This window comes from Epinephelus fuscoguttatus, linkage group LG4 (genome assembly GCF_011397635.1).
Source record: "Epinephelus fuscoguttatus linkage group LG4, E.fuscoguttatus.final_Chr_v1".
Taxonomy (NCBI): domain Eukaryota; kingdom Metazoa; phylum Chordata; class Actinopteri; order Perciformes; family Serranidae; genus Epinephelus; species Epinephelus fuscoguttatus.
Window position 1 is genome coordinate 20,151,291 of NC_064755.1, and position 15,954 is coordinate 20,167,244.

General features: G+C 41.7%; 1 protein-coding gene across 6 annotated transcripts in view; it reads left to right on the top strand.

Moving 5' to 3' along the window:
- The first annotated feature begins 1,194 nt into the window (after positions 1-1,194).
- Positions 1,195-15,954, top strand: part of LOC125887129 (zinc finger protein 469) — a 230,937-nt gene continuing 216,177 nt past the window's right edge. For 5 of the 6 annotated variants that reach the window (XM_049573685.1, XM_049573686.1, XM_049573684.1 and 2 more), the window contains exon 1: positions 1,195-1,406. The gene's annotated coding sequence lies outside the window, so the exon portion shown is untranslated. The remainder of the gene's footprint in view (positions 1,407-15,954) is intronic. The other variant, XM_049573688.1, reaches the window with a different exon arrangement.

Consider the following 15,954-nt stretch of genomic DNA (forward strand, 5'->3'; position numbering starts at 1 on the left):
AGCCTCTGCCAATCACAGGTGGGTATCTCACACACAAATCACTGTCATAGGTGCTAGTAATGACTGACAGGCTTCACGGCATCTGGAAACACACAACTTCTCTGGGAGTAACTCGTTCACTGAGGGTGCTTTCACACCTGCCCTGTTTGGTTCAATTAAACTCAAGTTCAAATGCCCCCTAAGTGCAGTTTGTTTGGGCAGGTGTTAACACAGCAATGAGCAATCGCAATCGGGTGCGCACCAAAACAACAGCACAAGACCTTCTTGAATAGGTCGTCTCTGCCTGGTTACAATCGAACTCTGGTGTGGTTTGTTTGTGGTGAGAAAGTGTTCACATTACACATTGTTTGGGTTAAACATGTTACAGTCCTGGAGGATTTTTAATGGCTGCCTGCTCCTGTACTGCCTTAATATGCACATTCAGCACATCCAATGCATCAAAACATTGATTTCTAGTTGGAGCTGCGCCTCGTTTTCAAACTGTATGATTTGACTAAAATGAACAATGCAATATAGTACACCAGTATCACCAGCAAAAAAATCAGCCCATGTAGTTGTCCCTTTACTGTGACATTAGAAAGTGTTGCATTTATCTTGCAAGTGTACTCTTCTTAGACATTTTGTTTACTTCCAGCATTTTTCCTGCACGGAAATTCTGACCAATCAAGAGCAGAATTCTCACACAAGGCATTTTATCTGGTCCGCTTGTAAATGCTGCTGTGAGAACATGAACCAGCTCTAGGCAGTTATGCAGCTTTGAAACAAAGTTAGTCCCTGATTCGGACCAAAGCAAGACAAGTCTAGGTCTGAAAGCACCCTGACAGTACAGGAAACTCAGTGACTACTTTTACAGACCATTTTACTGTAGCTGAACATTACACATTTTTAACGGTGACAGAAGCCATAAAGTTAACATCACCTCGCCCAGTCCCTTACAACATGTAGGCCTATTTTTGATTTTGGGGGGGTGAACTGTCCCTTTAACTTTGATATTACTCAACCCTGCATTAACCAGCATGAGGCTCGTACAGAGCTGTGCACGCGCTGAGTGTTGGTGATTATGTCACCTGGAAACTGCGGTCTGAGGAGTATCTATTTCCATCTTTGTTAGTTTATTCGAAGCTTCAAAGGTACGACTGATAATTCAATGAGAACCAGCAGGGAATTCCTTGGCTCTTGAGGAGTTGTAAAAAGTGTGAGGAGAGGGTTCGCGGAGTACAGCTGAGGCTGCGTGGATGGGAGGTTCTCCTCCAGTGGAGGGACCAGATGTGAAGGAGAGGAGGGGTACAAACTCATCCACACAGCGGCTACTAAATGCTTCCTGGTCAGCGCCGTTGTTAAAAACAAACTGCACAAGTTGACAGCTCGGACTTTCGACTGAAAGCCTCTTAATTTCACCGTCGAAGGTAAGTTGGACTTTTATTGGCCGTCTGTAGCCTATTGTTAATTGAAACGCGCATTACGTCGATGAACTGAAGGTGAACTTAAGACGTGATGACGTGAGGGGGGTAACTGCTTTTGACGGGCTCACGAGGTGCTTCCTGATGTCTGCTGCTCTCTTTACGATGTTTACTCGACTTTGACCGCCGGTGTTGGCTTTAAAACAATGCAACTCAGTCCTAATGTTGTGGTGGGCTTGTCACAGTGCTTCGGCACACAATGTGCCTCAGCTGACAGATGAACAAACGTCTTAATGCGAAGAATAAAGCAGGTGCATCATGCCAAGGACACTTAACTGTGTAACAATACATAGAAGAAGCTACGTAAGATCCACAAAAGTGAGTTAGCACACTGGATAACAATTTAAACCCTATAGATAATGAGTTAAAAGCACAAAGTGAGAGCTGTTTTGGTCCATAACCCATGCAGCATTTGGGAATCACTGCACAGCTCATGAGGTATGCAGAGCTTCCCTTTATTTTTTTTATAACTTCAAAAGCAGACATGATGTGATTTATTTGTAAGAGATGTTATCAGTGTTTGGTATGTGTGTGCATTTGTGTGCTGTGGTTTTAAATTTGTGAACATGAGCTTTTCTCTCCCAAAGCCAGAAACCAGAGAGGGAAGTCTCAAATTTGTGATGTCATCAAGTTTAAAGGCTGGAGCTGCTCCATTGACAATGAATGGGAGCCTGATTTTTCGGACTCACAGAATCTTTATTTTCTGTTGTCTACCCGAATGAGCTTTATCCTAATGTGGAGATCTCAGTCCTGACACAAAAAATATGCCCACTGTATGCAGATCATTCCTCTGGGTGCTCTCAGTGCCATCTAGAACAGTGGTTCTCAAATGGTGTGCCGTGAAATTTTGTGATAACAACACATTATTATTGCAATACTCAACTGGGCCTATGCAAAAAAAATATTAATGAATTTTTAATTGACTGTATCAGTATGTTGTGTGCACCCATTTCCTAATAAAGAGGCAAACTCTAGCAAAAAAAGACGGGGTGCGGAAAAATTTAAAGATCCAACTGCAAGATGGAGAAGAGATCAGTGTTGGGTCAAGCCGACGGCGAGTGCTGCGGCGTTGGCAAATCGGCAATCATGTGCAAGCGCCTTAAGTGTGTGACACATCAAAAGCCCTGATTAGGCAGCCAGTGTGGGGGATGATAACATTTTAAAAGAGATAGCCATGAGTGGGACAATGGATCACTTTATTGTACGGTGGAAATTACAACGAAGCACCAGCAAAGACGAACTACCACCGAAAGAAAAGAGAGTCGACAGTATCACGAAAGCTACCCGTCTTATTTTTTTCTTATTTTTATGGTCTTATGTCGTGGTAAAAGTGATAACACATGTTATAGAAGCTGTTTTGCATAGATATAAATACAGGTGTGCCTTGAGATTTTGGCTTGCCCTTTGGTGTGCCACGGGCACAAAAAGTTTGAAAACCACTGATCTAGAACATCTTTACCAGTTCTTGAGAATCACAAATTTAGTGAGTGAGAGTTTTAACACAGGTATTTCAATTTGGGAGACAGTTGTTCATGTGTATTAATATTTTTAAATGTCTTAGGCCATAGGGATAACACATATATGAGTATTGAAAATTAGTGTAGTACCCCTTTAATTTTGGTGGGTAGGTAGGTTGCAAGAAATCATGCCTTAGATAACTAGGAGGCCATGCTTTTTTTGTCAGCCACAATGCCATAAACATCAAATCTTACTCGATATTAAGTGTCCGAACCAGAGGCATTTATACAATGAGCACTGTGGTCTGTTTGAGCAAGTTACTGTAACACATTTTATTAGCATCAAATCCCATTACGAGCAAATGTCATTACAAGTTATTGAGAGACTACTGTTTGCTGTGAGCTGCAGGGAACTTAATAAACTCTGCCTCTGTCTATGTAACAAGATTTAGGGGAACACTGTCATGCAGTTCAATACGGGTTGATGATAAACAGTAAGATATCTGCAGGGAGCACACTGACCTGGTTGTCAATACTTGGAACACAGTACCTGACACTTTGCATCTTTTTCCTCTGCTGTGTTTCTTTCCTTATCCTGGAATGCTCTTTGGCAAATGGCAACTCACTGACAAATCCAGATTGATAGCGTCTGTGTAAATATGCATCAGGGTAAGGATAACTTCATCTTGAAAGACATGTATTGTTCCTACAGTATAGGTCAGAGGCGGAAATGACTGCATGTTGCAGTGTATTTTTGTTCACACTTTGTGAGTTCTAGCATGCCAGAATGGTCCTTTGTTTTCAGAGACATTAGGGACGGAGAGAGGTCGTCCAGTTTGGACTGAGGCCGACTCTGATTCCACGGGAGAACGACTGCTTGTTTGTTAACGCCAGAAAGCTCTCACGTGATGAAAGGAAATGTGCTTTTTCATTGAGCAGAAGTGTAAGTGCTGTGAGAGAGGCTGTGTTTGATTTACCTCCTCTTATCTATGTTATGGTTATAAATATGATTATGTGGCATGCAGTACAAGGCTTTGTCTGGAGCCATAAATGGTTGATAACGCAGAGCATGTTTTGCTGCAGTCCAACCGTACCAGGAGGTCAGCCCAGCAAAACAGGGACTCAGACATTTCTGGATCTTTTGAACACCAGTGTCTGACGTGCATCCCACCATCTCTGCTCTGGTTATGTTCACACATTAACCTTAGAGGATTCATGGTTGTCACTCTGTGTGTGTGCGTGTGTGTGAGTGTGTGTGCGCGGCTGCCTGGCTCACAGTAATTTACTGTTTGTTTATGTGCATGCAGGGGAGGGAGACATGTTTTATCGAGCTTTTTTTGAGTGTTTATGAGGCTTCATAAAGTGAGCTCCTTGCCTGGTATTGGTATATTAGCATGCAGCAGAACATCTCTTTGTCTGATTCTGGGGTGGTGCTCTTTACTATGAGCACAGAGCCATTCGCTGCCTCACCTAATCCCAGTCTGCACAAGACAGCCTGCCACCAAAGTCACTAGAGGACAAGGGACTGAAAAGCCTTGTTCAGTCTTTAAACATGTCTCTGGCTAGACAGGCTGGATAAATGACAGCAGCATAGAGAGATAATGAGTTTTCACATTCATAGAAAGCCAAGACATGGAGAGATCAACAGGATTGGACTGATTCAGCAAGTATGACTCAGGCGAAGTGTTAGAAGGGGAGATAAAGACCTTTTTCTGACATTGCAGTGGGCTGGGGAGTGAACAAGAGGATCTCTGGGTGGAATGATGGATTAGGACAGATTTTAACGGGGTGAAAAAATTACACAAAGAGAGATAGGAAGAAGGAGGAGGACAGCGAAAGATCTATGACATCATTTCCCAGTTTCAGTTGGACTCATCTAAGGCCTAGCAACCATCACAAAACCTGCGTGTATACTACAGATGGCAGGTGTTTACTTAACAATTGAATGATGTTTAGCACTGACACATTTTTGTAACAGCAAATTGGCCATTACAGTTCTCAATTCAGTTAATGCAGGTACTCATTGTCAGCTAATTAAAATTAAAAGTACGAGCTGGAAAGTAATAAAACATCCACTGATGGGAATATTGTTTCCCCTGGTTTGTCATAGACATGATCTGCTGATGTTGTAATTCTTTGCATCTTGACACCATGGGTGTATTAGTGATTAGGGCTTACTGGGCCCAGGCCTACCTAGGGGCCCAAGGGCTCAGGGGGCTCCTAAACCAGAGCCTCTGCATGAAGTTGCTGTTAATAACTTGGCTTTTCTTTTCAGGGTTAAAAGTCCCCCCCCCCCATTAAGAAATAGCCCAAACATTCACTTTAGAGATGTCACAAGAAAAACCCATCATGATACATTTCAAGTGAGTATTTCTGTCCCCTCAGTTTCTCTACAGGACATGAAATGTGCTTAGTACTCGATGCAGTTTGGGCCCTTCAGTTCCACAAGGAGAAACAACAGCATGTTTCACCTACCCTGGAAGGGTAGGGGGCCTTTTAAGTGTTGGGGCCCAGGGGTACTATTGTGTCATAATCCGCCAGTGCTTAACACATATCTTTGAACCAGCTCAGTCTGTTTATTCTTTTATGAGCCAATTGTTTCTTATCACATGTGATGATGTAGAGTGAGAGGAGAGATGGGCCGGAGAGTGAGAGCAACAGATAAAAATGATAAATTGGAAAAGTCTCACAAGGAAAAAAGCCTGGGGATATTTTTTATATATTGCATTGCCCTGATGTAAGGTGTCTTTCTGGAAACTATGCTTGAAAACTGGGGTCATACTATATATTATAAGGAGTGGACTTTACTTTTAATGGTGTGAGTACTAGCCAGGGGTCTATAAACAGACTTGGATACAACATCGGCAGTGGGGCCCTAGTCATTCCCATAAAAGTTGCTCAGTGGTGAATGAAGCCAAAATGATTCATCTGCTGCATGTAAAATTACCCCGAGGGTAGGACACTACTTCTGCATTGTGTGGCCCAAAAATCAGGCACACTAGAGACTTAAGCCAGGCTGTCTACTTCAGGTTAAGTGCTCCGTTAACGTGAATGGGGATTAAATTATTCAGTTGTGCATCTCTTCTAGAATTTCCAAATGTTATCGGACTGAATTAATTACCGTAAAACTTCAGTTAATAGCCTGGGCTATGATATGCTTAAATCACTGAAATCAACAGGTCTTTATTTGAGGCAGGGGTCTGTATGGGACAGGCCTTTAACTCCTTTCACACAAAACTGTTGTTCAGCAAATGTCAGGAGATTCAATCAAATTGTTTATTTAAACCAGTATGAATATTGTAAAAAAAAATAGGTTTCAGATAATATTATGATTATGAATCATGCATTTGATCTAGCTCCAAAAGACAGTGCATCAGAGAGAGAATGAGTTACGGCACTTGAGGATTACGGCACCCGGCATACCGACACAACACCACTTTATCATGTTAAAACAATGTTCACAATTTGGATTCATTTGAAACAAACCCTTTAGATTATTTTGATCTTAGGACCCTGATGGACTTAAGGAATATGAATAACTTACAGGGTGACTGACCCTTCGCTAAGTCCTGCCCCTGGACACAGACTGGCCAATCATAACGTAGCATTGGGCCAGCTCAGACCAGGGTCCAACAACAACACAGCTGTGCTCCATTGACTCTAATGTAGTCGTTTCAGATTTCCTTCATTTTCAGGCTGGTTTTCTGGATTTGGAGCCTGGGACACGTCGTGTATTAATGACACTCGTTACCTGGAGAGGTTGGAAAAAGATATACGTTTCCTCCCGGTTCCAAAAACAAAATCAGACCCTGAAAAGTGTAGGGTTAGCTAGCTAGCTACTGAAGATATAGCCTACTGAATGTATACACATGCTGCTTTTGCTTTTTAATGATTATAACAGTGAAAAAAAGACCGACTCTGTGAAGGGAAGCAGGGAAACTTTGCTGACATTCAACCAGCTGTGTGTCATCACAGCGCAGATTAGCATTGTTTGACATTCCTTGAAGATCTGTGCCCGTCCGGCAGCGTAGGTCCGGGTGCTGGCACGTGGGCAAAGCCAAACACGGTTAATCTGCACACACTGTGATGCCACACAGCTGGTTCAATATTGGCAAAGTCTCCCTTTATACTCATTGTCTTCTGTGGCAATCAGCAGTGATGTGATGGTTCACTTTTACACTGTGATCTGTAGCCTATAATTCGGCTTTAGAGGTCTTTTCGTCAAAATGTGTAGCCGCGCTGGGCTGTAAAAGGGACTTGGCGTTTAATCGGGACTAGGCTTGTTACTGAAGTTTTACCGTAAATCCCAATAGTGAATGGAGTCATTTCACGGGGGTTGTGACACTCAAAAGAATGTATCCACGGACTGACAGATGTCTGCTTTTGCCATGTATGTCATTGGGAAATGGTCTTGGGCTACAGGGCAACACATAAGAGACCAGGAAGTTGTAATTCCACTGTTTGGCCACCATGAAAATTAGCTTCAAAGCCTGGCAGACTTCCTTGAGGCCTGGTACCAGCTCTTGTGTCACAGTGATCCTGTTTCTTTACGACAGTGTTTCATTATGGACTGTTTGTAGCCTTAACATTGCTAAGCTAGCAAATTTCTATCTTTCTCTCCACAATGAAGTCTCCAGTAAGCTCAGTTTTATCTGTAATTATTTGCCAGCTCATGTTACAAAATTTGCTGCCACAGAGGAAATACATTTCAAAACAGAGACTGGTACTATCTTTATTGCAAAAATAGCCCAGGTTAGAATCTTTAGTAAAATAATGTTAACCATAGAATATGTTGAAGTGGTGAGTCCAAAAGGCTGTTTCAGTGCTGCTAAATCCACCTGCTCCCAACAGCAGAGGATGTGAGTATATTTCTTTGTATATTTCTTATCCAGAAGTAAGAAACCTTGTTCAAAATCACACTAAAAATTCAGCTCTAGAACATAACCTGCTCCAGACTTGTTTTCTGAGCAGACATTTTGACTTGTGACAGAGGGAAATGCGCAGGTGAAACAAATTTCATTAATGATGGCTCAAGTGTCCCAATAAGCCATGCCAGTGAGCCGGCACGTAGCATGCCTGGGCCCTGGAGTTAGTTCACTTAAATAAAATGCACTTGTGTTTTTTAAGGTCACTAATTACACCTGTGCTTTCCCTGCTATGACATGCCAAAATGTGTGCTGTGAGAAAGGTCTATAGTATGTCATGCAGGTCACTTTATTTGTGAGGACATGGATGGTAATGGTTCAAAGTTACCAGGACCCAGTGACCATGACAACCACAGAAACCATGCTATTGTGCGAGCTAATTTTACAGCTGTGGCAGTGTTAATGATAGTAGCTATTATAATATTAGGTATTAGCTAAATGTGCTATATTAATTGTGTCATATAACATTTCTCTGTTAGGAGCCTGTAGTGTACAGTGCAGGTCATTAGTAGGATTGGATGTATCTTGCAGCTGTGGTGGGGGAGTTAACACCTACATAGCAGGGCTGAGGTAATGACCCGTTATCTAAAAACACTTTAAGTATATGAGCACTGGCATACTAGAAAGGTTTCATGGAAGCTGTTGTTTTATTGCTTAACTTTGTGCTCTCGTTGTGCTTCCAGATAGATTGATATAATAGTATCGAAAGCACCTCCTCATCCATTTAATGTCATTTGAAACCATGTTTTTTTTTCTTACATTCAGCAATTTCTTTGATGAATCGCACCAACTGCTGTGGTGTTTTGGCTTGCAGTTTACAGAGATAATTTCCTAGTAAACTTCAGCAGTAACTACTTCCGTGGAATTTCTGTTGATGAAGGTTGTGGGCGGTTTAGCTGTGGTGACTCTTATTGCTCATGTTAATTACTGTGTTCCTCTACTTTTATCTATTTAAAAAATCACTTCTCCACACCCAAGTGATTTCTCCAGTGAAAGACCTATAGTACTTGACATGGCATGTTAAAACATCAAATGCCTAACAGCAGAGTGGAGATTTACTCAGTCAGCTACAAGAATGGATTTCTTTGACTTGCAGGCCAAGTCCTGCACATACTGTCTGTTTCTCAGCACCTTCATGCATCCTTTGCAGTCCGTCAAGTCATATCATTCCCTTTGTTTTCCTTTATGGCCTCCAGAAAGTGTGTGGCAAAACCGAGAGAAGAGAAAACTGGAAGCAGATCCTCATTAAATCTCTCTCACCAAAATAAATCACACACTGTTTTAGCTGGAAAACACAGGAAACCAGGAGGAGGATGTGTTGTGAACCCCTCAGCTCAGGCGGTCTTCTGGCTGAGCCGTCGGTGTTCAGGTCCAATTAGGGTCCAGGCCTGTAAAATGGACAGTGGCCCAGGTTTTTTTTGCCGTGCTTATGATGCAAGTGAAGACAGGGGAGTGGAGGAGGAGAGCGGAGAAAAGGCAGGGGGCTTCATTGCCTTCCAACTCTGACAATTATCTTTGCAATCAGTGCTGAACAAGAACCTTTTCATTTCAAGGATCCGCCCTGCCTGCACCACTCAGCTTGACCGCACTCAGCTCAGGAACATGAGGTGAATGTTGTTGTACCCAGCTGTGTCTTGGCTCAGTGATAGTTTAGTGCAATTAGAGAGTGAGAGACAAGATCAGGAAACACCCAAAGGCCGTGTTGTCACTGCTGAGTAACATGATGAAGTGAGTGTGGCTGGCAGTGGCCCTTAGAAGGCCTAAGGAGAAATCTGATGTAAACTTGAAGGATTAACAAAACTCTGGAGCCTGGAATGAACGAACTCACAGAACTTAACACAACATCAAAGTCCGCCAGTTTGTTGTGAGGGTAAAAGGCAGAAGTATCCGTAAGATAGTTTTATAAGGTGAAGTACATAGTAGTGACAGAGTGTTGTTGAAAAGCTGCATCTGTGAGGAGATTACATTTGATTGGATTGTCCATTTGTGAACTATAAAGACAATGTAGTGTTGATTATCAGAGATTAGTCTGGTAATGTGTTAAAGCTTGGCAGTAAATGGCTTAAGTGATACCATAGGTGTTTGTTGTTGTTGTTGATGGTGGTGGGGTGTGTGTGTATGTGTTTGTGTGTGTGTGTGAGTATGAGTGTGAGACTCAAGAGAGAGAGCATTCATTTTTTTAGACTAATTGTCTACCATCTGGTTCAGCTCTTCTTGATCACATGATCAGGGGTAGAGGAGTTTGGTTACAATAGAAACACACACACACAGTTCTTTTTTACATGCGGTACCTGCCATTAAAAGATACCAAAAAGTTGTGCATACAGTTCCTACATCTGTACAGTCCATACACATAGCTATCACTATTCACAATCCCACACACTCAGTAACTACAGTACATGTAGATGCATGTGTAAAATGAACAAAATTAAAGGTCCCGTGTGTCAGAATTAGGGGGATTTTGCACCAACTAGCAGTGACGATTACAGATTGCAGCCAGCTGAAACTTCTCCCAGTTTGAATTCCTTCAGCGTTCATTGTTCAGGAGATTTTTATTGCCACCCAAACTATCCGCAGAGGTCTTTTTCTCTACAAACAAAAATGACCAGGTGATTAAAAATGATTAAAACCCTGAATCACGTTACAAATCAGTGCTTCTGCTGCAGACAGCCTGCTATCCCAGTCCCAGCTAATGGTGCTCACCCGTTTTCTCAGATACCTTAATGTGTGTGCTCATATAATTTCTGATACACACATTCAGGAGGTTTTTACAGTGAGATGAATTATTAGCAGACGTCTCCTTGTCTTTAAAACAAATGGACCTGGTGCTTTAAACCAATAAAAAAAAACAAGAAAGAAGCAGGTTCGCATCCAAAAGATCAGGTTTTTCAGATTTTCTCCTAACAGAGAGGCTGCAAACTACAGTGGCCTGTGTGAAAACCGTCGCCAGTGTTTGGTTTGTCCGTTCTTGGCTACTGTAGAAACATGGTGGTGCAATATGGTGGACTCTGTAGATGAGGACCTGCTCCCTATATAGATGTAAACAGCTAATTTTTTGAGTAATGAAAACACAGTAAGTATTACTCCCAAGTGATGATACACTAAAGAAGATAAGATAAGATAAAATACATCTTTATTGATCCCATAATTGAGAAATTCCAGTGTTACAGCAGTCAAGGAGAAAGACTCAGATTAAAGATTTCAAAATTAAACTTAAAAAACTTAAATAACTAGGCATGCAAATAAGTACAAAAATACAAGAGACGGCGATAGATAACAATAACAACAATAATAATAATAATAATAATAATAATAATGAAAATAATAGGAAGTGAATAATAATGAGCAGCAGTGAATGAAAATGAGCAAAAAATGAGTAGTGGATAAAGGGAGCACATCTAGTGGAAGTGATTGTATGTGCAAAACAGCAGACAGCTGTGGTGTCCATAAAGTGTCCATAGTGTCAATAAAGTGTCCATGGTGCAGTTTACTGTGAGCAGTGCTGGTTATGTAGCCTGACAGCAGCAGGCAGGAAGGACCTGCGATAGCATTCCTTCACACACTTTGGGTGAATCAGTCTATCGCTGAAGGAGCTCTCCAGAGTTTTTATCTCCTCCTGCAGAGGATGGGAGTCATTAGTCCTCAGAGATGACAGCTTGGCTGTCGTCCTCCTTTCTCCCACCACCTGCACAGAGTCCAGAGAGCATCCCAGGACAGAGCTGGCCTTCTTGATCAGCTTGTCCAGTCTCTTCCTATCTGCAGCCGAGACGCTGCTGCCCCAGCAGACTACTCCGTAAAAGATGGCTGATGCCACCACAGTGTCAAAGAAGGTCTTCAGGAGCGCCCCCTGCACTCCTAAAGACCTGAGCAGCCTCAGCAGGTAGAGTCTGCTTTGGCCTTTCCTGTACAGTGCTGTTATGTGATTAGTCCAGTCCAGTTTATTGTTAAGATGAACACCCAGGTACTTATAACACGTCACCATCTCAATGTCCTTTCCCTGGATGTTCACTGGTGTTGGGGGGAGGAGTCTGCGCCTGAGGAAATCCACCATCAGCTCTTTGGTTTTCCCTGTGTTCCTCAGGCACCAGTCCACCAAGTCCTGATTCAGTTCTCTGTAGTACCTGTCGTCCCCATCTATGATGAGGCCGACAAAGGCAGAGTCGTCAGAGAACTTCTGCAGATGACAGGTGGGGGTGTGGTATGAAAAGTCTGCAGTGTAAAGGGTGAAGAGGAACAGTGCCAACACCGTCCCCTGCGGGGCCCCCGTACTGCAGACAACCAAGTCCGATACACAATCCTGGGTCCTGACATACTGCAGCCGGTCCGTGAGGTAGTCCAGGATCCAGGATGTGAGGTGATTAGCCACCCCTATGTGCTCCAGTTTGTCCCTCGGAAGCGCAGGCTGGAGCTGCTGTAACAGGCATCCGCACTGGGGGCGCCATCTTGAATAGTCTAAAGAAAACATACTTGTTATATTATATTCCATTCTTTCATATATATCCCCTTAAATACTTCACACTGGACCTTTAAATCATATCTCACAACAGCACTCAAAAGGACAGATTTATTCCGAATGATGCTGATTTAACGTGTCAAAGATATTCAGCATTATTCATTTCTGCCCACTCCGGAGAGGCTTTAGTCATATTCAATTTATTAAATATTCTCTCAAATTTAACCTCATATATCAAAACAATAAATCCAACTGTGGCACCACATAGAGCATGGTCTATCTCTCATTCCTCATCCTGTCTTCTTCTAACTCCCCAACAGAGCTCTACACACATGCACAAAAATCTCAGTGATTAACAACCTCCGATTAAAATTATGATGGATACATCCCGAAGTGGAATCAGAATGTGGTAAATTGTTCGCTCAGGTTATAATTGCCGAACGCATTTATGAAAAATGGATCACAAAGCTGTTATTGATGTTGTGTAAGGAACAACCGATGTCTAAGAGATGGTAGCAGATGTGTGTGGGAGACGAATGAGGAGTGAAGATTACTGAGCTGGCTCTCTCTCTTTGTCTTTTGGCTCAGACACATTCCTAGTTTACGATGCAGAGAGCGCTACCTGAAGATACATTGACAGAAACATGACACTGGATTCCTGAGAATGTGTGCACTGCACCGTGTGTTATTTGGAGGTACTGACTGTCTTTATCACTCTGTCTGTGTCATTTTACATAGTTTGTTCCCATATCCAAAGTATTGCATTTTTATGAAAAAGAGAAAAAGACGATGGCTAATGTGCATGAATTATACAAATTTAAAAATGGCAGAATACCACTTGAAATTCATAGTATTTGTTTAAGCAATGGGTCATAGTTTTTGAACAGAATTGACAAAAGCAGGCCTTTCTTCCATTTCTACCTATTGATTTTGTTGGTTTAAATCATGATTGTCAAGGTGTTACACGTTCCCAAGATGGCTACATATATGATATATAAGACTGAGAATAAAGCTCTTTGTCTAAGGCAAAGGAGACATTGCTCCTGTACTGCAGTATATCCTCCTGAGACCTGAACTTTTGTTTGGTTTGCATTTTTAATTTCTCCTAGGTATTTGGTATTAGCAGGACCTGTTAAGTATAAAAAATGAAACATTGTCAATGATAATAAAGTCCCAATGTCCTTCAATGAGCTGATGATGTGTTCTCAAATGTGTACTTCCTAACAAACAGCGTCTTAGCTTGTTACTGTTACTAAAATTGATGAATTCTGTTATCAAACTACAAATATTATGATCAATAATAAATAATAAATAATAATAAGTTTTAGCCATAAAATTTTGACAGGTTTTGTCCACTTTTGTGTCAGGATCGGCTGCAGACTAACTTGGCAGAGATGGCTGCCATCTTGGTTTTACATGGATTGGTGTATTGTGGTCTAACTGCCAAGAAATGGTGCAAAAAAGTGTCCATAAATGAGGACAACAGGCCTAAGTTAGGCAGAATAAAGTATAAGGTCCAATAAACTAGGGTTGTCAAAAGTATCGATACTCAAACGCTGTATCTGGATACAATACTCATTTACAAAAGTATCGATACTAACAGTGCATGGCACCTCAGCGCCTGTCGGGTGCGCGCGACGGGTCTGACGGACACGCGCTGTGCAGGCAGCGTCTGGCAGGCACAGAGCCCTCGCTGCAACCCAGCTTGTTGTCGTTGCTGTGCATACATGCACACATTTCTGTTGCTGTAATATGGCCAACGCGGCTGCAGGAGGATCAGAGGAGCCAGTTTTGGTCAAAAACGATAAAGGAAAAAGCGCTCTTTGGAAATACTTAGTGAAGTGAACACAGCACGCTGCAGACAGCGGGTACAGCCCCTCCCCTCACTAGCAGCTGAGCAGCTGGTGTCGCCAGCATCAAACTAAAATATACCTTCTAGCGTTAATGTGGGAGCTAAACAGAAAACTTTATCAGTCATGCCCGTCTGTAACATTAATAGACAATGTTAGTTTAACAGGACAACACAATTATGTGTGTCTGAAAAGTTATGTTAACTGTAAAGTCACAGATTGAAGCTGAAAAAACTTTTGGTTTCTCCCGTAACCCCCTGGTTCTCTGATCACATAGTGAGGTAGAAACAGGAGCATCCTGAGCCTAAACTACCAACTCTATTTGATCAGCAACAAAAATATGGTGCCAATTCACCAGAAGCACAGAAAATAAACAGGGCTGTAGATAAATACATTTGTACGGACAGATCTTGTTTCTGGTTGTTATTTATTTTGGGGGGATTTTTTGTTGTTATCATTGATGTTACTGTTCTGATCTTTATTTAAAAAATGACATGCCTCTCCTCTTAATTTTTTGTTGCTGTATCAAAAATGGTATCAAGTATTGAATGTTTTCCTGGGTATCGATATTGAGTTTGAAATTTTAGTATCGTGACAACCCTACAATAAACCCAAAATGTGATGTCCTCATATGAAGACACAAGGTCTCAGGAGGATATACCTCCTTAGTCCTATGCATTATAGTACAGTATTGTAAATGAAAATGCAAATCATCAGAGGTTAGATTTATATTTTATTCATTCATTCATTCATTGAATGAATGTCAGATTTACACTTTATTTTTCTTGTATTCAAACAGAACAGGTTTTGAGGATGAGCAGTAAATGATGTGTTGGGCTAATGTAAACTAAAACATTGAGCAGGACAGAGCTTCTTTTAGGAGGGGTTTAAAGAACGATCAGTTATTTAATACAGCTTTTATAATTGTGCACAAATCAATATGGTAACTGGTGATGTAGGGGAGGCCTTGGTAACTGTAACAAAGGGCAATAGCATCTCAAATGACACCAATCAGAGACGAGACAGAACAATGAATCTCATTATGCACACGGTCTGTGCTGATCCCTCTCCGCCTGCCAAAGGACAAACTAGTGTCTAATAATATGATAAATTATCCTGTTTTAATTCAACTGGAATTAATTGTTCAATGGATATTTAAGCCTTTGATGACTTTTAAACAAGTAGAACACAGATTGTCTCAATGGCCCCCCTTCCTGATAGCCCATTCTGTTTCTTAATCCTGTACAGAAATGTGCAGATGATATCATCTCATGTCGAGGTATTTCCCCTGAAGCTACGACTGAATCAAAAGGTAAACAGATTGCTCAAATCTGTTATATTTTCACAGCTGTACATAGTGTCAGGTGGATCACAAGGGAGTACAACATACTGTATGCAGATGGGAACAAAGCTTAGAATTAAGATCCAGACATAGGATGTAGTCATACCGTACTGTTGCACAGATAGGGAGGGAAAGGGTTTGCCTAAGAAACTTCATTATGAGGACACATCCAAAATACATGATTGAAGAATGAACAGACCAGTTTGACCTGAAGATGTTTCTCAAGACAGTCAGACACAGGTGAGGCAATATACAGACGAGGGCTGTAACTTGATGGTCTCTTACGATAAATATCAAAGATATACACTGAAGATGTACAATGTAAAAGCACACACAGAGTTTTCTTTACCACAAGATAAGACGATCATGTTCAACATACTAAACATATGAAATCAAATATTCTCAGGAATGTTTCCCCCTCAAGTTGTTCTTCAGGAGCCCCCACTAGTCTGGTGTAGATATCACTT